This window comes from Sciurus carolinensis, chromosome 6 (assembly GCF_902686445.1).
Source record: "Sciurus carolinensis chromosome 6, mSciCar1.2, whole genome shotgun sequence".
In the NCBI taxonomy this organism is placed as follows: Eukaryota; Metazoa; Chordata; class Mammalia; order Rodentia; family Sciuridae; genus Sciurus; species Sciurus carolinensis.
This window is the reverse complement of record NC_062218.1, coordinates 100680668-100706183: the sequence shown is the minus strand read 5'-3', so window position 1 is coordinate 100706183 and position 25516 is coordinate 100680668. Positions and strand designations below refer to the sequence as shown.

At 43.6% G+C, this 25516-nt stretch overlaps 1 long non-coding RNA gene across 3 annotated transcripts in view; it reads right to left on the bottom strand.

Annotated features, from left to right (window-relative positions):
• Nucleotides 1-25309, bottom strand: part of LOC124987098 (uncharacterized) — a 110654-nt gene extending 85345 nt beyond the window's left edge. For all 3 annotated transcript variants that reach the window (XR_007109135.1, XR_007109136.1, XR_007109137.1), the window contains exons 1-3: nucleotides 25184-25309; nucleotides 24826-25093; nucleotides 23372-23444 (exon numbers count right to left, since the gene is read on the bottom strand). This is a non-coding gene — a long non-coding RNA (uncharacterized LOC124987098). The remainder of the gene's footprint in view (nucleotides 1-23371; nucleotides 23445-24825; nucleotides 25094-25183) is intronic.
• Nucleotides 25310-25516: the final 207 nt, after the last annotated feature.

The following is a 25516-nucleotide window of genomic DNA, read 5'->3' as shown; positions in this document are numbered from 1 at the left end:
TAATACCATCTTACGATCCCCGTCTCCCTAGCAGCACTAGCTACACAATTTGCCTGACTGTTAAAATTGGCAGATAAAATATAACCATTTAAAACTGAATTTTAGATACATAATGAATAATTTTTAATCTAAGTACACCCAAATGTTGCATGAGATATACTTTCAATTAAAAAAAAAAAAAAGAGGAGGAGGAGGAAGAGGAAGAGGAAGAGGAAGAGCAGTCAGGCAAGTGAAGTAATCCCAGTGGCACATCCCTTCAGCTAGGTCCCACCTCCTACCCTTTCTACCACCTCCCAACAGTTCATAAAAAATCACGAATCCATCGATGATCTAACCCACCCATGAGCTTAGAGACCTCATGATCCAATCACTTCCCAAAAGCCCCACCTTAACATTGCTGCCTTAAGGACTAAGTCTATGAGGGACACTCCAGATCTAAACCAAGATGTCAGCCACGGGAAGCAGTAAGAAGCATGGTAACAATGGTGATCCTATATTCAGACAGTCTGAGTTCAAATCACAGTTCCACCACTTCCTAGGTGTGTGACCTTTCTAAGCTACAAATTCCCCTTCAGAAAAATAGAAACAGCTGGGCCTGATGGCATACCCCTTTAAGTCCAGCAACTCTGGGAGGCTGAGGAAGGAGGACTGCAACTTCAAGGCCGATCTGGGCAACTTAGTGAGACTCTGTCTCAAAATAAAAAAGAAAAAGGGTTGGGGAAGTAGCTCAGTGATAGAGCATCCCTGGGTTCAAACCCCAGAACCACCAAAAAAAAAAAAAAAATATATATATATATAATATATATTTATAATATGTTATAAATATATAATTTATTAATTATAATTAATATTATATTATCAATATAATATATTATATATTATATGTTATATATAATAAATATATAATATAATATATATTAAATTGTAGAGATAACACAGGCTGATTACTCAGCCATTCCCTTCTTTCTCATTAACAGAATCCCATTTTGTTAAGTAGCCAAGAGCTTATTCCAGGGAATGAATCATGATTGGTTTAGATAAGTTACAGAAACCAATCTTCTTTTGCCAGTGATTAATTCTGACCAATGAATTCTGACCAAGAGGAAGTCTACTGAAGGTTTCTGGAAAAAGAGTACTGTCCTTAGAACAAAGCAAGAAAGGACCATGTCCTGGGCTTTGTGCTTTAGAGAGTTCTGCCTATCACAACCACAGAGTAAAGGTTAAAGAACACAGGGGCATGGAGGGTCACAGAACATGACCCATAATCCTCAATATCTACTTTCAAGTGACTGACGCCTAATGTGCCGTTCAGGCCTTCGAGAAACACTTCACACCTCTTGCCCTATGTTCTCAAAACAAAGGTGGCTGCTTCCAAATGAGGTTCCTGGCTCAGGTGGCTGCCAACAGGAGAGACCTGCACTGCAGTGGTTTGGAGAACATTTGAATTAAATGAGAGAAAAAACAAATCAGCTTGTCAAAGCCTTCCTCCCAGCACAAATGCAATGAATTCTTGCAAAATGAAGTTTAGAAAACCAGGAGTACCAAATATCCATTTTCCAGTTTCTATTCCTATTTACAATTCCAAAGGTACTCAGAAATCAGTGCCACTAAATTAGCAACAGAGGTACGTGGCAGCTGAGGAACACTTTGAAAAATTACATCAGATTGCATATACATATGGAGATAGACATCTCACACATATATGACAAGTATGTACTCATGAAAAAGCTTTCATCATGCATAATGGAAATTATTTATTTTGGAAATTAAGTGGATATTGAGCACTAGAATTCCAGATATTAACTATTTCTTAGTTTTAAACTAAGATTTAATTTTCACATTTTTGAATGTTACTTTTCAACTTTTAAATAAATTTAATTAAGATGCTAACATTAATCATAAATTGTATGACTTTTCATTCCCCGGTACTAAAGATTAAACCCAGGGCCTGGCACGTTCTAGGCAAGCATGCTACCAATGAGCTACACCTCCAGCCCTTTTAATTTTTTATTTTGCAACAGGGTCTTGCTAAATTGCCTAGACTGGCTTCAAACTTGCAGTCCTGCTCTCTCAACTCCCAAGGAGCTGGGATTATCAGCATATACCATCACAGCAGCAATCTCTTATTCTTCTTATTATTATTAGTGCATTACAATTATATTTAATAGAGGGATTTGGTCTTATTTATTTGTACATGCATGCAACATAATTTGGTTGATTTTGTTCCCCAGTACTTACCCTTTCCTATTTTTTTTTTTTTTTTTTTTTTTTTGCACCATTTGAGAGATTGAACCCAAGGCTTCATGCAAGATAAGCAAATGCTGTACCACTGAGCTACATTCCCAGCCCTGCCTTCCACTTTTAATAGATAAATTTGAGTATTTTTGTTCATTTATTTTTTATTTGTGTTTTTTGGGAGGCAGTACTTGGGAATGAACCCAGGGATGTTCTACCACCACTGTGCCCAGCAAAAACCTGAGCTTTGTAGAAGAAAACCCTTTTTAAAGAGTTATTTTAATATTATCTAATTTTAATATAGTTGGATAATTTTGGTAATCTTCCATTCGAGTTAAGTGCTCTTATATTTGCTTTAAAATGAGCATTGTACAGTATAAAGATAAATATTAAAATTCATGCCAATACTTTAACATTTTAATTGTTCTTTACTTACAATAATATTAAATAGCAATTATGAAAAGACCATGATAAGTAAAACAGAGACTGCAAAATAAATTAAAAACTGTGTTTTATTATTTCCAATGGCATTTTATTCCATAGTTTTTGTTTGTTTGTTATGTATTTTTGTGGTACTGGGGATTGAACCCAGGGCCTCATACATGCTAGGCAAGCACTCTACCACTGATTTTACAAAGTGGGGGAGTCCCACAAATTATGTAGGCCAGCCCTGGTGGTAGAGCAGAAGAAAGTTGAGTCTTTAATGTCATTGGTGAGCCACCACCCATGTTAGGATCACCACCCCCAGATTTCCTTTTCAGTCAATAATAAAAACCACCTGGCACAATGGCACACTCCTATAGTCCCAGCAGCTAGGAAGGCTGAGGCAGGAGGATTGCAAATTCAAAGCCAACCTCAGCAACTTGATGAGGCCCTAAGCAACTTAGCAAAATCCTGTCTCAAAATAAAATATAAAAAGGACTGGGGAGTGGCTCAGTGGTTAAGTGTCCCTGGGTTCAATCACAGGTACCAAAATAACAATAATAATAATAATAACCATTCTGATTAAAGCTATGGTAGGCTAGGTTTCTCTTACTTGCAGCCAAAAGCATTCCTAACTAATAGAATCCACCCACTCCAGGACTGTGAGAAGGATCAGATAAGATGCAGGTGTGACCAAGTAAAGAGCTCAGTTTTGGACTTTTCCTGTGAGCCAGCACTCACCTAATGATGGAGGTCTTGGAGCAGAGTTTGGCACCTAGTCAGGGTGCCATAGAATTCACATCCAAACCAAGCATTTTTCAGAGCAAGAGACAGAACAAATAAAAATTCTGCCTCGATCAAAGGCTCATACAGGGCTGTGGAGTAAATAATCAATGTTAAATGTAAAGTAAATAATCAGTGTTAACTCTTCTTCCTTAAGGGTTAACTTTGATATCACTTCCTCTGGGCAGATCTTCCCAAGTCCCCAGTGAAGGGTTTCCCACAGCAGCTCTATCCTCTGTCTCTGCCTGTATCTCAAAAGCCTGTTTCCATGTGTATCCATCTGACCGTGCCACAGATCCAGAAGGTAGGGTTGTATCTGCCCATGTACCAGGCAACTAGCAAACAACAGGTGTTTGACTAATTAATAGTTGCTGAATTAACTAACTAATTATATCTGTTACCTTTTTTTCCCTGTGCTGGGAATTGAACCCAGGGCCTTGTGTGTGCTAGGGAAGTGCTCTACTGCCGGGACACATCCCCAGTCCTATGTCCATTACTTATACCTCCTTGCCTGACCCTGGGGATCCCACTATAAGTGAAATGCTCTAAGGTTCAGGTGGGCGCTGTGGGAGTGGGACCTATATTCCATTCACGGATATGTCGTCTGAAGTCTGAATTGAGGTTGGGACACGCCCAGAACATGACAGGACTCTAGCAACGTTTGCTACTTTTCCAGCACCCTTCCCAGACAGCAGGGCTGGGGAGTTTTTAACAACAGAGAGGGAGGGAGAACCAAGTTACCCTGTAGTTCTATCAGTTGAGAATAAAGAGCCAAGATGGGAGATTAGGCACGTGGCCACATTACTCTCTTGTCAAATGATAAACTACACCCTTCTTGCAGAAGAACATAGCTGTCGAGAGGAGGGGAGTGCATTGATTGACTCCGCTGACGGGCCTCTGCACAGCTCAGCTGGGATCCTGAGCACCGGCCACCGCGCACCTTTCTCTTCTCTTTGCCACTTAGCATGTTGAAGTGCCTCAGCACACTGAGTCTCCAGGACACCCCTCAGAAACGGCATGCCAGAGCTGGGCAGTCTGGTCATAAAGGGCAAGGGATGCCCGCGTTTGTCTCCTCAATCAGATCCCAGGATTGAAAATCCCCTTCCAAGAAGTAAGAGAAACTCGCAAAAGGGAAAAAAAAAGGGAAAGAAAATTAGAAGAAAAACAGAGAAGCTGTTCTCTTTCCTTCCCACCCTTTTCTTTTCACATCGGGTCCATCCGAGTCCCCTTTGGGGAACAGATAAAAGCAGCAAGCAGTCACACAGGCCCTCCTGGCAAAGCCCCATCCTGGGTTCAGGGAAAGAGGCACATGCTCCCGACATTCATCAGCAAAACCAACCAGCTGAGATTGGGGGCTAACCACACCAGCTGTCCAGCAGCCTGAAGCTGCCTCAGGGACACTGCCACAGCCAATCAAGTATAGCACAGTCCCCTTCACAACACCACTTTTGATGACTTTCTCTGATGCTCCTGATCTGACAGAAGTAGAAGTCAAAACTCTGCACACTCTGAGCTGGTCCCATGAAATGTCACAGGTTTTCCTCTTTCCCATATTGTGTTCCCTGGATTTCAGAAACACTCCTTACCTTTCACTAGTCGGTCTCTTTCTCCATCTATTTGGGGGTCCTTTCTTTCCCCCTCATTAGGGCACACGTTCCTGGAATAGCCATTAAACCCAAGATGAAAATTTGAGTTAATTATCTATCTTAGGACCTAAAAGAAGCCTTTGTAATAAAAAGTCAGTTCTTTCTGGAACCTTATGGATTTTTCTCCCTGACCCCTGATACCTTACTTTTCTAATCCATGGAATCTTTTTTTTGTTTTGTTTTCCTCTCTCTTTTCCTTTAAGTTAACTTCACTAGAGGTGTGGGGGGCGGGGGAGACATTTCCGGCTGTGGGAAGGGAGGAAGTAGACGTGAAACAAGCAAATACAGTGAGACTCCCCTGGCCCCCATCTGTTCCAAATCTTCCCCTTGCAGGATGTCATGTCTAAAAAGCAAGAAAAATATTCCTTCCTCTTCCAGCATTCAGCAGGATCTTGCATGCAACAAGAAGAATGTCTGGTTACTCTGTGGGTTTTCATCTGCTTTTTAACTCACATGTCACCAAAATTACACAAGCCCCTCAACCCACTTCCCCTTCTCCCCAGAAACCCCCAGTGGCAACAGGGCTCCCCAGCAGCGACAACCATCCAGGTTCTGGCAATGAGGTCCCCGCCCCTCCACACCACTAGCCCTTCGGCACAAAGGATTAGTTTTCTTCAGGTTGGCCAATGACTTTTGCAGATTTCTTAGCTGAAGACACGCCAGAGAGCTGCCTGGGCCCCCAGAAGAAGTGAGACCGCCCCCGAGGGTAAAAGGAGTGGGCTCAGAACCCCCAGCTTCTGGAACTGCGCCCGCTGGCCCCGCCCCTTGGGCACTTCGCGTGCAGATGTGCACAGGCAGCCAGCTCCTGGACGCTGGGACAGGAAGGATGTTCCCCAGTAGCTCCCAACAGCCCTGACTGCTGCATTTCCAGAACCCGGAGGGCGATATTTATAGGAAGGGCAACCAGCCAAGCAAGTCCAGCTCCAACTGCACCTCAGCCACCCCTCTTTTTCCGTCTTCTGTAGTTCTCCTTCAAGTTAAGCAGGGAGCCAGCCTTCCCTTTATTGCTTGATTTTTACGCAAGGACTGAGACTCTCATTAAAATGATTGAGAAACCCTGACAGAAAAGATGGAAAAGGACCTGCTTGCCCTGCCCCTCCCTCTTTGGCCCATAATCTTTCTCTCCACTTCTCCCTGATCCCTCCATCTTCTCCCTTGCCACACAAGCTCCTTGGTACATACTCCTTCTTATCCCCTTATAATACAGATTTCCTTGCGGTCCTCCAGTTGGGTACACCCACTCTCTCCATTACCTCTGTTAGCTCCCAGCTCTCTCACCCCTTCTTCCCACATCCTACAAAGCCCTGCATGATCTACCTGCACCCCACTCTCTGCTCTTTCCCTGTGAATTGCCTTCTCCTTGCTGTTGCTCAAACACCTCAGGGCCTTTGCACAGGCTGTTTCCTCTGCCTGGAACATCTATCCCAGGGTGATCTGAAAGTTTGGCTCCCTCACATCACCCAGATTTCTGCCCCCAAAGACCTTATTAACACTGTCTTCTAAAAAGCACCCCTTCTCCCTGTGGCCTCAATATCCCATGGCTCCCTTTTTTTTCTTTTTTGGTGGTGCTGGGGATGGAACCCAGGGTCTTACGCATGCTAGGCAAGCACTCTAATCAACTGAGCCAAATCCCCAGCCCGCCCTTATTTTCTTCACAATACAGACTCAATCCTTGACCAAACTTTAATCAGGCTCCTCTGAAGCCTCTTCTCCAGCAAGCATCCACCTTGGCTTGCCTTCTGGAAAGACTCCTACTAAGCCATCCCACACCCTTGATATCTGATCATGTTCCTCATCCTCTACCTTTGACATATGAGTCCTTGTCCTGCCTTCTACAGAATCCCGTTGAGTTTTTCCAGCACAAACACCCCTACCCTTGGTGTCTCTGTTTAATAACTTTCCCTCCACTAAGCCCCTCAGTCTGCACATTCATTATAAATTCCCAGTCAGGTCTTTGCTGTATTCAGAGATGAGTTTGATCTCTCTCCTCTGTTCCAAAAGAGTTGGCTCCTTATTTCAAGAGTCTTTAATAAAGTCTTCCCTGCCATGTTGACAAGCATCAGAATAATTTTTCTTTAATATCACCAGATCAGATGATCTTTTATTTCTCCATTTCCCTCCAGTGACTGTAAGTTCCACACAGGCTGGATTTTTATGTGTTCACACATCCCTAGTCCCTAGCTTCTAGAACAATATCCAGCACATAGCAGACCCTCAACAAATACCAGTTGAATGAACAAATCTAGCCATCGCCACTCATTTCTTGAACTTATTTATCTGTCACTTCCTCTGGAAGGCCATTCCTGAATCTTCCAAGGCCTGACCCTGGATTTTGGTTAGCAGTGATCATATTTATCTCAGGGGACAATTCTCTAGTTTGTTTAACATGTACTTTTAATTTGTTAAATGCATAATGCATTAAAATATAGACTAAAGCACACCAGCCTATCTTCCCTCCCACACCTCCACGACACCCTGCCCCAGTCTTGTTTTCTACGTACACCCATCCATGTGCACTTCTGTATACATGGTTACACATATGCTGTCATTGCCTGGGTCCCAGCAGGGGAGAGGAGCCCTGGAGGGGCTGAGAGCAAGCTCTGTGTTATCCAAAATCAGTGCTCAGTGGTAGAACACTTGCCCACTATGAATGAGGTCCTGGGTTCATCCCCAGCACTGGGTCAGGGACCAAGTCCGGGTCTGCCCCCTCTTCCTAGCTTCCTCCACCACAGGGGGAAGCTGTACTGGCTGCTCCACCGGAGGCAGAGGAGTCCAGCACAGGACAGCGCTCCTGGAGGGCATGAGGGTTCAGCTGACCCAGACAGCTGCAGGGGGCTGGTGGCTAGTGAATCCAGGCCTGCCTAGAAGCCTGGAGGAAGGGGTCACCTGGGGAAGGGGGTGACTGGTTGTAGAAACAGTCCAAGTAGGTTCCACATAAAGGAAAGTAAACAGAGGAAGGTCTTTCCTTGGCCTTTGGGCCTCTCCAAGGAGAGCAAACCATCAAGTATTTGTTGAAATGCTAATCTGATTAAAAGAGCTGGAAGAGGAAGTACCAGCTAGTGACACCCCCTAGCCTGTAGTGTTAGTGTGGTCCCTTTCCTCTCCCTCAGCATGTCTTTGGGTATTCAGAGGACAGGAAGGTACCTGGGCAGATATGAGAATCCGCCCTCATCCCCTGAAGTCCCTTGAGGTCCCTCTGACTTCTTACTGCTGAAGAAGACTTCTTGGGAGCATAAACTGGCCTGGATCGGAAGAGCAGACTCCAGCAGCCTCCACCCCAAGGTGAGCTCACCTTGTTCACACCCTAGGAATCCGGAAGATATTAACGTGTCCTTGACCATGCTTCCCAGGGTCAGATTTCTGGCGGCCACTTCATTCCCAAAGTTGCAGTTGAAATGAGCTTCCAAGTGAATTTGCCAAACAACTAAAGGAAAAGTAAACCCTTTTCAAATGCTCTAGAGTCTTGTTTTCTCTCCCTTAGGAGACTTTACCAGATCCTATCACCCACTGTCACATGCTGCTAGGGTGACTAACCATCCTGGCTTGCCAAGGACTGTCCGGTTTCAGCACTCTAAGTCCCACATCCCGGGATGGCTGAGCCAACATCCCTGTAGTCTCCTCTGATCTCCCCGCAGCTTCAGGATGGCACATCTTTTGGAAAGGTAGCCTAGCCAGGCAGAGGCTCCCCCGCCTTGCTTCCTCATGTTATTCTCACTGGGTTTTAGAGAGAAAGAAAGTGGTGGATCTTGAGGTTCAATTGGTTTCTTTCAACCAGAAACTTTCCTTTAAAAAGAGAGAGACTAGTAAGAATAATACCAATGTCAGCTTAGGACCAGACTTTCTTAACAAGACTCCTAAAGCACAAGAAATGAAATTAAGAATCAATAAATGGGATGGATTCAAACAAAAAAGTTTTTTCTCTGCAAAGGATGCAATCAATAATGTGAAATGAGAGGCTCCAGCGTGAGGCTCTCTCGCTGTCTTTACACACTCACTTCAGAGAGGGATCTCTGGGATTTATAAAGGACTCACAAAACTTAACATCCAAAATACAAATAACCCAGTCAATAAATGGGCGAAGGAACTCAGCAGATCCTTCACAGAAGATATATAATCAATCAACAAATATGTGAAAAAATGTTCAACATTGCTAGTAATTAGAGAAATGCAAAACTACACTGAGATTTTACCTCACTCCAGTCAGAATGGCAATTATGAAAAATATAAGCAGCAATAAGCGTTGGCGAGGATGTGGGGGAAAGGTACACTCATACATTGCTGGTGGGATTGCACGAGTGGGAAAGACGGTGGAATGAGACAGACATCATTACCTTACGTACACGTATGATTGCACAAAGGGTGTGATCGTACGCCCTGTACGACCAGGGATGTACAATGCATCAAAACGCAGTCTGCTGCCGCGTATAACTAAATAGAACAAATTTAAAAAAAAAAAAAAGAATACCTAACACTCCCCAGTTCCAGTTCCACACCCTTTGTTTACGTATATAAAATACCCTGGGGCAGGGGTGCAGCTCAGGGGTAGCCTGCTTGCCTCAGGTGACTGAGATCCTGAGTTCAGTCCCCTGCACTGCAAAAAATAAATAAATACATAAAAACCCCAAGGCTCCAAGATTAAGCTGCCCAATGGTTGCCCACAGCTAATAAGGGGAAGGAGGACATCTGAACTCAGATCTGCCTAATTCAGGGCTTGTGCCACGCTATACCACACCCACATGCAGAGAGCAGATTTATTTGGCTGGTGGAACTTGGGCAACTTCCCCTCGCCCCACCTCTGTCTAATCTGTACTGTTGTCTATATTCCAAATGTCCCAAATTGCTTATGTTAGCCAAAGCTGCATTTTGCCCCCTTCGGTACTAAGGATTGAACCCAAGGGTGCTCTACCACTGAGCTACATCCTCCCCCCTGCCTTTCTTTTTTATCTTGAGACAGGATCTTGCTAATTTGCCCAGGATGGCCTCCAACTTGCCATCCTCCTGCCTCAGCCTCCTAAGCAGCTAGGATTACAGGTGTGTGTGACTGCCACTCTGCCTTTTTGAGTATTTCCCCACCCGGCTTGAGATGGGGGTCTTGCTATATTGCTCAGGCTGGTCTCAAGTCCTGGGTTCTTGCCTCAGCCTCCTGAGTACTGGGACGGCAGGCACTGCACCTGGCTTGAACTTTATTTTAATCCACGTTGAAAGGAATACAAGCTTATAGCACTCCATGCGTCACATTTCCTCTTAAAAAATGTTTTTATTAGTGCGAAGTAGTTACATGGAGTAGTGGGGTTCATTCTGACGTATTTATAATTTGTTCCATTTTGATGCTGAGCACCTCCCCTCCGGCTCCCCCTGATTCCCGCCTTCTATTCTCCCATTTATCTCTTGTCTTTCCAGTTGGTACATTATAGTTACACATAAAAGTGGAATGCATCGTGATATATTCATAGGTGCGCGGCACATTACCTTTTTGATGTAGGAAACAATAAATTTGGGACAAAATGACTTAAAAAGCATTTCCTTGAATCCAAAGGTCTCCACAATCTGGCTCTCCACTCATTTCCCACCACTCTTTCCATAGTTGTTAAGTCAATAAGAAAAGTTATGAGGTGACACTCCAGATCTGCCATTCAGAAAGAACACCGCAGGAGGTGGCGGGGGCGTAGGGAGACAGGTGAGGGGCTGCACCCCAGGGGCGCACAGAGAGGACAAACAGGGCCTGGCAGATGGCCACAGTGTCAGGCACTGGTGGAAAGACTAGGTCCATTGTGTCCAAGGGCAACAACCTGTCCAAGGAAAGGCCCTGGAATCCAACAAAGAAACAGCAGGAGGCCTGAGCAGAATCTGGGCTCACTCCCCATCTCGGGCCTCCTGCTGCTCCTCCAAGGGAGCCAGGACACAGGGAGGCTGCTCCTCCCACCTCATCTCCCTCCCTGGACATCCAGAGCAGGAGGGGACGAGGGCGGGGGGGGGGGGGGGGGGGGGGGGGGGCGGGCGCCCTCCACCTGGGCATTGCTCGCCTCCCTCCCTCCCTGCAGGGTCTTTCTAGTTCAAGGGAGACAACAGGCTCTGCAGCAGACAGCTTAGCCGGCTGTGTGGAAAGCTGTAACAAAAACGCTCACTTGCTGGCATTTCACGCACTTTCCAGCCCTTGCACACTGGAGGGCTTTCAAAGGAAAGAGTATCACTGGAGGAAATCAAAATGTTAAAAGAGGACTCCAAGTGTTCTCAGCCTTTGAGGGGCCTCAGGACAGCCGTGAGGGTGGAGGATTTTGTGTTGGCTTTTTGGTTGGGGAATTGAATCCATGGGTGCTTTACCACTAAGCTACATCCCCAGTCCTTTTTATTTTTTGAAACAGGGTCTCACTAAGTTGCTGAGGGTCTTCCTATAATGCCTTGTGTCCTGAATTTGTCGTTCCCCTGCCTCAGGCTCCCAAAGAGTCACGGGGATGATAAGTGTGTGCCACCATGTCCAGCAGTTGAAATGCAGATTTTTCAGGCTCATCCCTGAATATTCTAATTCAATAGATTTTGCTCAAGCCTAAGAGTCTACATTTTTAATAAGCAATTGCCTGAGTTGCTATTGAGCCCTGGCATACCAATTAAGAAACACTAACCGGGACTGGGGTGCTGCTCGGCGGTACGGCACTTGCCTAGCAATTGCGATGACTTTGGTTCAATTCCCAGCACCACAAAATAATATATGTATGTGTGTGTGTCACAAAAGGTATACAGATAATTCTTTGTATTGTTTTTGCAACTTTTTTGTAAGAAAAATTATTTCAAAATAAATCATTTAAAATCTGTATCACACACAGGCATGGTGGCACACACCTGTAATCCCAACTACACGGGAGACTGAGGCAAGTTCAAGGTCAGCCTGGGCAACTTAATGAGACTTTGTCTCAACCCAAAAATTCCGCCAGGCTAAGTGGTGCATGCCTATAATCCCAGCAACTTGGGAGGCTAAGGTAGGGGGATCACAAGTTCAAGACCAGCCTCAGCAATTTACCAAGACCCTATCTCAAAATAAACATAAAAGATCTGGCTGGGGATGTGGCTCAGGGATAGAGCACCCCTGGGTTCAATCCCTAGTATGGGGTGGAGGCAGGGAAAGAATTGAACATAAAAACATAAAATGGGGCTGGGCATGTAGCTCAGTGGCAGAGCACTTGCCTGGCATGCACAAGGTCCTAGGTTCCATCCCCAGGACCAAAAATTTAAAAATATTAGAAAAGTATTTATTCATGCCTATAGTAAAATATTTTTACTTTAGATAACTCAAAAACATGAACTACCCTCCTTCACAGGAGCCCCACTGCACCCTCCAAACTGCCTGCTATGAAGAGTTTGGTACATTTTAGGGGTGAGTGTGTGTGTGTGTGTGTGTGTGTGTGTTGCTGAAGGACAGACCCAGGACTCAGACGTGCTGAATACCCACTCTAACCACTGAGCTACACCCCTAGTCCTGTTTGTTTTCATTGTTTAACTATAACAAGCATCAGCAAGCATTTGATAAAAATGACACTCTCAAAACCATGGACTGAAGCACAAATTAATACAAACTTTTTGGAAAGTCACTTAGCAATATATATTAAAAAATAAAAAATTTGTACTCTTGGACCTGCCGATTCCATGTCCGGGAACCTCACCCACTCTCACAAGGACACTGACATCTTGAAATAGTGTGTGGTCATTAAAAAACGATGACGAGGAACATCAAGGAAGATGGTTATAAGGAAGTGTCACAAGAAGCAGTTACGGATGACATGAGTGAAACAAAACACAATATAAGCATTCTAATATCCTCTGATGACCAGAGTGTTTCTTTAATTTCATTTTGTGTAGATACATACATAAGACAAAGGAAATAAACCTAAATTGCTAACAGCATGTGAGGAGGGGGATTTGAGTGATACTTTTTTCTTTTTTCCTGTGCAGAGAGGCTTAGCTCTGGGACTTTGCAGACAGACAGACCGATAGACCCGGATGAGAAATCTATCTCTCTCTTGCCACACATGTAACACAGAGAATTTTTTGCAATTTCCTTGGACCTCAGCTTCCATAGGAAGATAATGAGAGATTAAAAAGAAAAATATCCTCTAAACTTGCTTTGATAATAAACATGAGAAAATGGATGAAAACGCTGATTGAACCCCAGGCACTTTACCACTGAGCTACATCCCCAGGCCTTTTAATTTTTTGTTCTAATACAGAGTCTTGCTAAGTTCCTGAGGCTAGCCTTGAATTCTGATCCTCCTGCCTCAGCCTCCCTAGTTGCTGGGATCACAAGCATGGGACACCACAGTCGGCTATTGTTATTTTTCTATATTCTCTGTGCTGGGTGACATTTTGTTTGAACCCTGGAGCACTGGGGTTTAAAAGTGGGGGCTGGTGACGGAGGAAACCTGGGAGTATAGCTCAGTGGTACAGTGCTTGTCTGGCATGCTTGAGGTCCTGGATTTGATCCCCAACACCACAGGAAAGAAAAATTAAAATGGAGATTAAAATTTTGATCTCTCTCATTTTCTTCATCTAAACCTCTCCCCAGCTCCTTCGTGGTTTAACTCTGAAAGAGGTGTTGTACAAAGTGCATCCTCAGTTAATTGAAATAATACATGGGAATAAGATTTGCGAATTGCAAAGCACTTACAAAGGATTGCATCCTGAGTCCATTTTTACTGCATAAGAAGGAACAAAGCTTTCAACAAAGGCCCAAGTTAAGTACCTGAAGTATTTACGCCATGTGTAATACTCCCTCAGGGAACACACGGAACGCAGGGGCAAGGGGTGACGATGGAATGTGCAGAAGTGGGTGTCAAGAAAATCATCGTTCCTGGTCCCACACCGGGCCAAGGCTTCCAAGAGGGGGCAGGACTTCAAAAGTAATAAGGACAGGAGGCATTCTCTCAGAATGCCTTTCAGCCAATCAGAAGAGCAATTCCTCAGTTTATCTTCTCGTAATGCCTCTCTGCTAGGCTTGGCTCCAGGTCTATTGCTATGGAGTTAATCATAAGGGTCACTCTAAGCCCATGGTTAAAGGGAGCCTCTTCTTTCTTTTTTTTGGCTGGGAGGGGAGTCCACTGGGACTGAATCCAGGGACACTGCCACTGAGCTACATTCCCAGTTCTTTTTATTTTTTTATTTTGAGACAGGATCTCACTAAATTACTTAGGGCCTCACTAAGTTGCTTAGGGCCTTGCTAAGTTGCTGAGGCTGGCCTTAAACTGTGATCCTCCTGCCTCAGCCTCCCAAGTTGCTGGGAGGCATGCAGCACCATGCCTGGTAGAAGTTTCTTCTTTCTAAGAGACTATTTTAAAATGGATATTAGGTTATTATATATTATTACTATTATTGCCTTGAGAGTGTGCTCAAGTTTATTTTTCTTTAAAATTACTTGCTCAAGAAAATATGGGAGGTTGGGGACATAGCTCAGTGGCAGAGTACTTGCCTCACATGTAGAAGGCCTAGGTTCAATCCCCGAAAATATAAAACAATATCTTGTTAAAATATTTTTGTAATCCTTTTCACAAGCAGGGTAACTCAGGCCCTGTCTCTCAAAATTTAAAAATAAAGGGGCTGGAGATGAAGCTTGGTAGCTTGGTAGCTTAGTAGAGTGCTTGCTTAACAAGTGAGAAAACCATGGTCACCAGCACTGGGGAAAAAAAAAGTATTATTGACATAAACTCATCTCTCTTCCCTCCTTACAGAGAACCGATAACTGAACATGTATTCTAGACTGTAACTTTTACAAATTAATGGTATATATTCATGTGCACACAATTTCTTTTTTTTTTTTTTTTGGTACCGGGGATTGACCTCAGGGGTACTTGATCACTGATCCACATCCCCAGCCCTATTTTGTATTTTATTTAGAGACAGGGTCTCACTAAGTTGCTTAGCATCTCGCTAAATTGCTGAGGCTGGCTTTGAACTTGCGATCCTTCTGTCTCTGCCGTCCAAGTTGCTGGGATTACAGGTATGTACCATCACACCCAGCACAAAATTTATTATTATTTTTTTAATGTTTTTTAGTTGTAGATGATCACAATATCTTTATTTATTTTTAATGTGGTGCTGAAGATCAAACCCAGTGCCTTACACGTGGGAGGCAAGCGTTCTACCACTGAGCTACAGCCCCAGCCCCCACAATTTATTTTTATATAATAAGGTTATCCCACTTCTCTGTTCCTTGAATGTCATAAGCATCTCTTGCATACCTGTACATAGGTGCAATATGGTGATTACTGACCCTGCACCTAGAGGGTCCTGACTCAGTAGCAATGTAACCATAGCCAAGTTACTTAACACCCCTTTCCCCATCTAAAAAATATTCTTATAGTAATAAACGGATCATTGAGAAGAGTGAATTAATATTGTCAATGTGCAAATATTCCAAAATACATACATTTGGAATTGGGTGCACACAGTGAGTACTGTATGTATGTTGGCCATTGTTATTCTATACCTTTTATTTTCTTTAATAGCCAAAGAGTAACCCATGGTTTTGGACAAACTGTTACTTACTGAGTCAGCCCCCTACTGAGAGACTCAGAGGTGCTTTCCTACTTTTTGCTCCAGTGAGCATTTTTGAACACAGGTCTTTGTAGACGTGTGTGACTATTATTGTAGGGCAGTTTCCAAAACATGGAAGAACTGCATCAAAAGTCAGGTTCATTTGTTATAAATGAGGTTGCCAACGTTCCCTCCAAAGGCTGCACTGATTCACGTCCCTGCCAACAGCTCGTGTGTGCCCGTCTCCAGGCATCTTCACAACACTGGCGGCCTGGATCCTTGGCATCCCGCTTTCGGCACTTGCCTTCCCTAAATGAAACCTAAACAATGTGTGTGTGTGTGGTGTGTGTGTGTGTGGTGTGTGTGTGTGTTTTGTACTGGAATTTAAACCCAGGCAGGGCTCTACCACTGAACTACATCCCCACCCTTTTTTATTTTGAGACAGGATCCCACTAAGTTGCCGAGGGCCTAGATAAGTTACTGAGACTGTCCTCGAACTTTCCATCCTCCTGCCTCAGGCTCTGGAGTAGCAGGGATTACAGGCGTGCGCCATGGGGCCTGGTCCAACAATGCATTTGTTAAAGTCCCAGGGACACCTAATCCCTTTGTTTCTTCTAAATAGAATTAAGCATTCAGCTCTTTGACAAGCCTTCAGTTGCCTGGACACAGCTCTGGGATGACTTTGAAAAATATAAATAAAACACACTTGCTGTTTCCTAACACCCTCCAGAGAAGCTCAAGGAGGCCTGTATGAGGCCCAGCCGCTCTGCTTTCTATCACACGCAAAAAGATTCTCAATAGCAGCTGGTGTTTTCCTGGGTGGAGATGAGAGCCAACATTTTTATATAAATATTATCCCAGGGCTGGAGGGAAAATCAGGCTAGAAGCAGACGCTGCAACATCCCAGTTGTGTTGTTAAACATCAGAGAGACATGAGTACCCACAGCCTGTCCTAGAGCTCCTGGTCATATCCTTAGGTCAGGGGACTGCACATCAGGGCAATTTCAAAGCAAAACGAACCAGGGTGGAATCCTGCGCGTAGAGCTCAGCTGGAAACCTGAATCAGTCAGAGAAAACAGCAGGGCAAAGAGGTGAGCTCAGTCTGGGAGATCAGGCTGGGGTTTTGTTACTTGCTCTGCACCTCTGCAGCCACCTGGTCCAGGACCATGGCCACTGCCATGCAATAGGATGATCACTGATGAAGGTCACCGCTCTGGTTTCATCTCAGTGGTTCTGAGATACAGGGACTTCTCGCTTCACTCACCGACCCCTTGGAATGGACAGGAGTTGAGCAGGCCTCTGCTCATGAGGGCCTCTGGAATTCTCGGGCAGGAATGTCAGTAATTCCGAGGGCCGCCCCTGCTAAGCTCCACAAGGCACAAAGCCATTCATCTTCCAAACTTGTTTTTCAGGATCACTATTTTATGGCTCAAAATCATTCACCTTTGTTCTTCCCACTGTCTCCTGGCCATTCCCAGGGACCCAGGCTGGAGAGGGCAAGAAGGGAGGGAGTTCCAGGAATTTCATGAATCAGAGTGAGCTCCAGGGGTGATACCCAGGAACCCTGGCTCACATCCCTAAGGAAGGGAATGACTCAGCGGGTTATCTCAAAGTGGGCTAAACTTCCCCTTCTCATCTGCTCATGGGAGACATTGCGAAAGAAAGGTAGCCAGAGGGTCCTCCATGGGTCCGGCTACAGGCAGCTCCCAATATGCTTCAAGTCAAGGCACTTGGCCCACTCTGCCTCAGTTTCCCTTTCTCTGACAGCTTGGGGCTACCCAGTCAAAACCTTGCATGTGCTAAGTGAGAACTGTGTCTTTGACACCAACAACAGCAATAAGCAATCAGATCAGTGTCTGCCCTTGGGAAGTTTTTATTCCTGGTGAGGAACATACCGTTACTAGTGTAATATTTACCACTGAGGAACTGAGGATGACTGAAGCTGCTAACATACCAATAAGGACGTGCCACTCCTAGGTGTGCTTTGTGGCTCTTTCAAGACACCGCTCTTAACCACCAATGTTAACGGTACCTAACCAGGTCCACCGGAAACTATGGAGCTGGTGCTCCAGGGTCCTTACCTAAGAGGGACCTGGAAAGAAATATGTTCACACAGACTTAGGCTTCTTTAAATCTGCCAAAGTCAAGGATTTCAAACAATGCTAGAGGGACCACTGTTTCTCTTCACTCTGGTTTCCCTTCTGTCATGCCTTCCTTTCTGTCACACGATGGCGGAGTGGCCAAGGGCATTCTGGGAATGCACACACACAGGAGCTGTGATGGTGATGCACTGAGTCAGAGTTTAGGGGGTCACACTTGTGTGGTTCACAGTCATTTCCAAGAAGCTGGCACAGTTCCCAGGAATACATGCCCACCACCCAGGTCCTGACCACCTCAGCGGCTATATAGCTGTAGGAACATGTCCTACGCTGCCAACCCCGATGTACATGATGGGGAAGGAAGAGAAAGGTTCAAAACATAGAGTCAGATGCTTCCTGTGAGAAATGCTTCCACTTATTAGACTCGCAAAATTGTGAGTGGAAGATTCGGTTCACCTGATTAAAATGGAAGTTCTCTGTCAGAAATACACTCATCAGGAGCCGGGCACAGTGATGCAGACCTGTAATCCCAGCAAGTCAGAAGGCTGAGGCAGGAGGGTGGCAAGTTCAAGGACAGCCTGGGCAACACTGAATGAGACCCTGTCTCAAAATTTAAAAAAATAAAGAGGGGCTAGGAATATAACTCAGTGATTACTGGATGTAATCACCAGGACTGAAGAAAAAGAAAAGAAAAAAGAAAGAAAGATAATTAATATACACGTGAGCACATATACACAATTATGTTACAACACAGGCTCTTTTTTTCATTTTTGGTGAGGATTATACAAAGTAGAATTTATCAAAATTCCTCTGTGGGACACAAACATGTAGTAGTCTATAAAACAGTGCTTGGGTCTATGTGTAAATTAGCTCATTTTTGCAATCTAAACACACGATAGAGAAAAGAATGAATAATCTTTTATTCTCTCTATAGAAAATTACTTTAGGGCTGGGGATGTGGCTCAGTGGCAAAGAGCTTGCCTGGCATGCATGAGGCCCTGGGTTCAAATCCCAAGCACCAAAAAAAAAAAAAAAAAAAAAAAAAAAGAAATTACTTTAGAAAATCCTTGTCATTATTGTAATCCAAGAGTATGAAGTCAGAAAATAAAGGAATAAAGAGTATTGTAGAAGTGTGTCAGGCAGTTAATAAAAACGGAGTTGGAGATGAAGCTCAGTAAAAGCAGAACAACAGCCTAGCACGTCAAAGCCCTGGGTTCAATCCCCAGTACAGAGAACGGAATAAATGTGTGAATTGTTAAGAGCTTTTTCCTCATTCTAAATAGATATTCACTAGACTTCTAGTATTAGATTCATGATTCTGTCGTATTTATTTGAAAGATGGCCCTCAAATTATATAAGCTTTGGACCCCCATAAAACCTGCATCATGGGCCATGATCTAAGTCCCTCTACATGAATTATCTAATTTAATCCCCAGTCAACCCACTGAGGTAAACTAAGGTTTGAAGCATTTATTTTTATAAAACAAAAATTCTGCAGGGCTATAGCAGGGAAACAAAATGACACGGCACCCAGGGCAGTTCCTCAGGCACAGAATAGGAGCTACTATTATAACTCACTAGGTGGCTTCTGTGAGCCTAAGTTCCTTCTCATTTAAAGTCGAAGGGGTAGAAAGAATTTTAAATACTTGTCTGCACACAGGATATCTGAAAAGATAACAGAATATTGGTAATAAATGGCTGTACCTATGGAGGGAACCAGGGTGTATGTAATTATTAATTTTAGGTGTCAACTTGATTAGGCTAAGGGATGCCCACATAGCTGGCAAAACGTTATTTCTGGGTATGTCTGGAAGGCTGTTTCTGGATGAGTTTTGCATGTCTAGACTGAGTAAAGATGCCCTCATCCATGTGGACTGGCATCAACTAACCTGTTAAGGACCTAAATAGAAGAAAAAAAATCTTCTCGAGCTGGGGCATCCACCTTCTCCCTGCCTCAGACAGATTTTAGACTTGAACTGAGGCTTAACCATTTGCTACCTTGGTCCCCAAACCCTTAGGCTTGGAATGGAATCAGGAACTTGGGGGCTGCAAAGTCACTCAACATGTAGGATGAGTCAAGAAAGGTGGGAAAAGAAAAGTTTTAAGTTCAAATTTGTCTGTAACAGTGAAAATCTAAAACAACACAAATTCCCAAGATGAGAAAATGGTTATACAAATTATGGTTTAGGAGACACATCAAGGAAAGAAAATTTTAGACCAATATCCTTGATGAATATAGATGCAAAGATACTTAACAAAATACTGGCAAACCATATCCAAAAACATATTAAGAAAATTGTGCACCACGATCAAGTGGGGTTCATCCCTGGAATGCAAGAATGGTTTAACATCTGTAAATCAATAAACATAATCCATCATGTCAATAGACTTAAGGATAAGAATCATATAGTGATTTCAGTTGATGCAGAAAAAGTGTTTCGACAAAATACAACACCCCTTCATATGCTCAAAACACTAGAAAAAATAGAGATAGTAGGAAATACCTGAACATTATAAAGGCTATTTATGCTAAGCCCATGGCCAACATCATTCTTAATGGAGAAAAAATGAAACCATTCCCTTTAAAAACGGGAACAAGATAGGGATGTCCTCTTACACCACTTCTATTCAACATTGTCCTTGAGATACTAGCCAGAGCAATTAGACAGACTAAAGAAATTAAAGGGATACGAATAGGAAAAGAGGAACTTTAGCTGTCACTATTTGCTGATGACATGAATCTCTATTTAGAGGATCCAAAAAACTCCTCCAGAAAACTTCTAGACCTCATCAATGAATTCAGCAAAATAGCAGGCTATAAAATCAACACACATAAATCTAAAGCATTTTTATACACAAGCAATGAAACATCTGAAAGGGAAATGAGAAAAACAACCCCATTTGCAATAGCCTCAAAAAAATAAAATAAAATACTTGGGACTCAAACTAACCAAAGAGGTAAAAGATCTCTACAATGAAAACTACAAAATATTGAAGAAAGAAATTGAGGAAGACCTTAGAATATGGAAAGATCTCCCATGTTCTTGGATAGACAGAATTAATATTGTCAAAATGACCATACTTCCAAAGGCACTATACAGATTTAACGCAATTCCAATTGAAATCCCTATGACATTTCTCATGGAAACAGAAAAAGCAATCATGAAATTCATCTGGAAGAACAAAAGACCCAGAATAGTCAAAGCAATCCTGGGCAGGAAGAGTGATGCAGGAGGTATCACAATACCAGACCTTAAACTCTACTACAGAGCAATAGTAACAAAAACGGCAAGGTATTGGCACCAAAATAGACACCTAGACCAATGGTACAGGATAGAAGACACAGAGACATTCCCACATAAGTACAGTAACCTTATACTAGACAAGGGTGCCAAAAACGTACACTGGAGAAAAGATAGCCTCTTCAACAAATGGTGCTGGGAAAACTGGAAATCCATATGCAGTAAAATGAAATCAAACCCCTATCTCTCACCCTGTACAAAACTCAACTCAAAATTGATCAAGGATCTAGGAATTAGACCTGAGACCCTTCACCAAATAGAAGAAAAAGTAGGCCCTAATCTCCATCATGTTGGTTTAGGACCAGACTTCCTTAACAAGACCCCCATAGCACAAGAAATAAAAGCAAGAATCAATAAATGGGATAGATTCAAACTAAAAAGTTTTTTCTCAGCACAGGAAACAATCAACAATGTGAAAAGAGAGCCTAGAGAGTGGGAGAAAATCTTTTCCACACACACTTCAGACAGAGCACTCATCTCCAAAGTTTATAAAGAACTTAAAAAACTTTACACCCAAAATACAAAGAACCCAATTAATAAATGGGCTAAGGAAATGGGCAGACACTTCACAGAAGAAGATATATGGGTGATCAACAAATATATGAAAAAGTGCTCAACATCCCTGGTAATTAAAGAAATGCAAATAAAAACCACCCTAAGATTTCATCTAACTCCAATTAGAATGGCTATTATCAAGAACACAAGCAATAATAAGTGTTGGCATGGATGTGGCGGAAAAGGCACACTCAAACGTTGCTGGTGGAGTTGCAAATTGGTACAGCCACTCTGTAAAGCAGTATGGAGATTCCTCAGAAAGTTTGGAATGGACCCACCATTTGACCCAGCTATCCCACTCCTCAGTTTATACCCAAAGGACTTAAAATCAGCATACTACAGTGATGCAGCCACATCAATATTCATAGCAGCTCAATTCACAATTGCTAGATTGTGGAACCAACCTAGATGCCCTTCAATTGATGAATGGATAAAGAAACTGTGGTATATATACACAATAGAATATTACTCAACCATAAAGAACAATAAAATTATGGCATTTGCTGGTAAATGGATGAAGTTGGAAAATATCATGCTTAGTGAAATAAGACAAGCCCAGAAAATCAAAGGCCGAATGTTTTTTCTGATAAGTGCATGACAATATATAATGATGGGGGGGGAGAAGAATAAAGGAACTTTGGAGGGTGCAGAGGAAAAGGAGGTGGGAGGGATTGAGAATGGAAGAACAGTAGAAAGAAAGTATGACCCTATATAAATGTATGATTACATGAATGGTGTGAATATACATTGTTTACAACCATAGAAATGTAAAGTTGTATCCCATTTGTGTACAATGAATCAAAATGTGTCTGTAAAAATAAAAAATATTAAATTTTAAAAAAAGGAGAAAAAATTATGGTTTAGGGAATTTTATGTTCCTGTTTTAGACAATAATTAAGAAGGTGGGTGTGGTGGTACACACCTGTAATTCCAGTGATTCCAGGGGATGAGGCAAGAGGATTCCAAGTTCAAGGTCAACCTCAGCAACTTAGTGAGACCTTGTCTCAAAAAAGAGGGGAGGGATTTATAGGGACAAAGCCACATCAACACTTGTAGCAGCTCAATTCACAATAGCTAGATTGTGGAACCAACCTAGATGCCCTTCAATTGATGAATGGATAAAGAAACTATGGTATACATACACAATGGAATACTACTCAGCCATAAAGAAGAATAAAACCATGGCATTTGCAGGTAAATGGATGGAGTTGGAGAGTACCATGCTAAGTGAAATAAGCCAATCCCAAAAAACCAAAGGCAGAATGATTTATCTGATGAGTGGATGATGATACATAATGGGGACGGCAGGTGGGTGGCAGGGGGGTAAGAGGAGAATGGAGGAACTCTGGATTATGTAGAGGGAAATGGGGCAGGAGAGGGTGGAGGAAGGAAAGATACTGGACTGAGACAGACAGTATTACCCTATGTACAAGTATGATTACACAAATGGTGTGCATCTACAATGTGTACAACCATAGAAATGAAAAGGTGTACCCCATTTGTGTACAATGAATCAAAATGCATTCTATAAAAATAAAAAAAATAATAATTAAAAAAAAGAGGGAGGATATAGCTCAGTGGTAAAGTGTCCTTGGATTCAATTCCCAGTATTAAAAAAAAAAAGAACCAAAATAATAATAATAATTTTTTAATAATGTTAATAATAATCATAATAACTAGAGAGGGACACAGGAAAATATCTATAACATAATGCTAAGTGAAAAAAAGAAAGACACAGAATCACAGTGACCACAAAGTTGGCCAACTCTGAATGGAATCAGACCTGGGTCTGAATCTCAGTTCTGCTCACCATGACCACGTGACCTCTCAGAGCCTCAGCCTTTTCATCAAAGTATCAAGGATCTTCCTTCCTTCCAGTGTTACTGCAAAGATTTAGTGAAAAATATGTAAAAGATTTAGCACAGTACAGGCCCATGATACCCAGGGGCAAGGGTAAAGATGAAGATGGAGCCCAAGCAAAAGGTAGTCATTTTAGAGATGGGAAGATTATGGATGGTCTTTTTTAAAATTTAAGATTATTACAGGGCTGGGGATGTAGCTCAGTGGTAGAGTGCTTGCCTAGTATTTGAGCAACCCTGGGTTCCATCCCTAACCCAAGGTCGAGGGGTTGTTACAACATCTTAACAAAATACACAGACATAAATGGGGGTTTTGGATTGGAATACTATAACTAAGTTCCCTCTAATCAGCAGACCCATCCTGTCACTCAGGCTGGGAGGTGTTCTTCTCACAGGCATAACATTTGCTCTTGGGGTAATTAAAGTAGAAATCAGAAAAACAGATCGTTCATGGTATCCCCACTCAAAGTCCATGCAAATCTTCCATCACGCCTGTTAGCTGTTTTCTCAATAAAATGGTCCACATAAAACAGGTTGGGAGTGGTAGCAGAGCCAGGCTGGAGGAGGAAAGGCAGATTCAAAATTCAAACACGCCATCAACAATGTTTTGCATCCATCTTGGGGCCTTTGAGCCTGGGTTTCAGAATCATTCACCACCCGCTGGGGTGTCTGCCACCCTCCCTGGAAAGTTTGCTGTTCAGTGTGCTAGGGTTTAGGAGCGAGGATCCCACAGGCCCACGCGCTGCAGCCTGGGCGCGGCCTGTGGAGAGGACAGCGGCGGGCTTGATGCATTCCTGGACAGTGATCGGTGCAGACAGGCTCAATTATTTTCATTATATGGAGGCAACAGAGATGGGAGGCATAACAAGTCTCCACCAGAGAAGCAAAGGTTAAGGTGAGGGGGGGAAAGGGAACGGGGGCGGGGGGCGCTCCCAGGCCCACCGTGCCCACCCAACCTGACGCCAGGAAAGATGAGCCAAGACAGGGAGACGTCAGATGCTGATCTGTTCCTGCTCTGCTGGTCCCAGAGTAAACTCCTCGAGGCCAAGAGCAACTCCCTTGTGTGGCTGACTAGAAATCTCAGGTGGAGCTTCAGCTAGGCCTCAACTGGTGGCCAGCAGAGTGGCCAGGGAGCCCTCTCACCTCCCCGATCCCTGATCCGGTTCAGCCCCCTTTTCCTCTCTAACAACAGTAACCAAGGTGATCTGCCCCAGCTGCTAAGTGGCAGCCAGTCTGCCTGACCCCAGAGCCCCAAGTTCTCAACCACACAGTCTCCCTTTCTTTACTTCTTCTGTTTGCTGCTTCGCCTCCCTAAAATGCCAAAAGCTCTCTGATCTCTCCTTCACTCCAAAGCAGCTGCTGATTCTTCAGGAGGCTGGGGGGCGGGGGCACTCAGGAGGCTGACCTGAAGACAGCAAGGCCCTGCAGGTGGAGGAGGTGGTGTTGCTGAGGTAGCTCCAGAACAGGAAACTTCCCTGCCGCCTGCAATCAATCCAAGCCTCGCTTCCTTTGTGATTTCACCCCGGAGCAAGCTCCAGCATGACTCATCGCCAGGCCGGCAGGAGTCCTCTGGAGACTGGAGGTGACCTTGGCTGGGCACTCACATCCGGTGCCTGTTTTCCCGCTTGACAAGTGGGCAGCCCCAGCCTCCCACCAGGCTTACAGTGGACTATCTGGGTGAACACAGAAAATAATGGAAAATAATCTTGAAAACCAAATTCAAAATACTGAAAATTCTCTACTCCAACCTAAAGCCAGCATACCAAGCCAGTATCTAAATCCTCTCCAGTGGGAATTCCAGCTGCAAGAGTCCACGGGCACTCCTGCTGCCTTCTCCGGATACGGTCAAACCAGGAATGATGGGAAAAAGAAAGGTGACAGGAAGGACCACCCTTTTTCCAATGCAATCACTTCTTCAGCAACCCATCACCCCATCAGAAACACTGAATGTTAATAACTGCTCTCAATGGTGGAGTCCTGACTAGGTGTGGATTTCATGGGTTTGCTTTATTTATTTATTTATTTATTTTCATTTTATCCCTTTATGAGAAAAATAAGGTTCAGATCAGTTGATTACAGAAACTTAAAGGTCACAC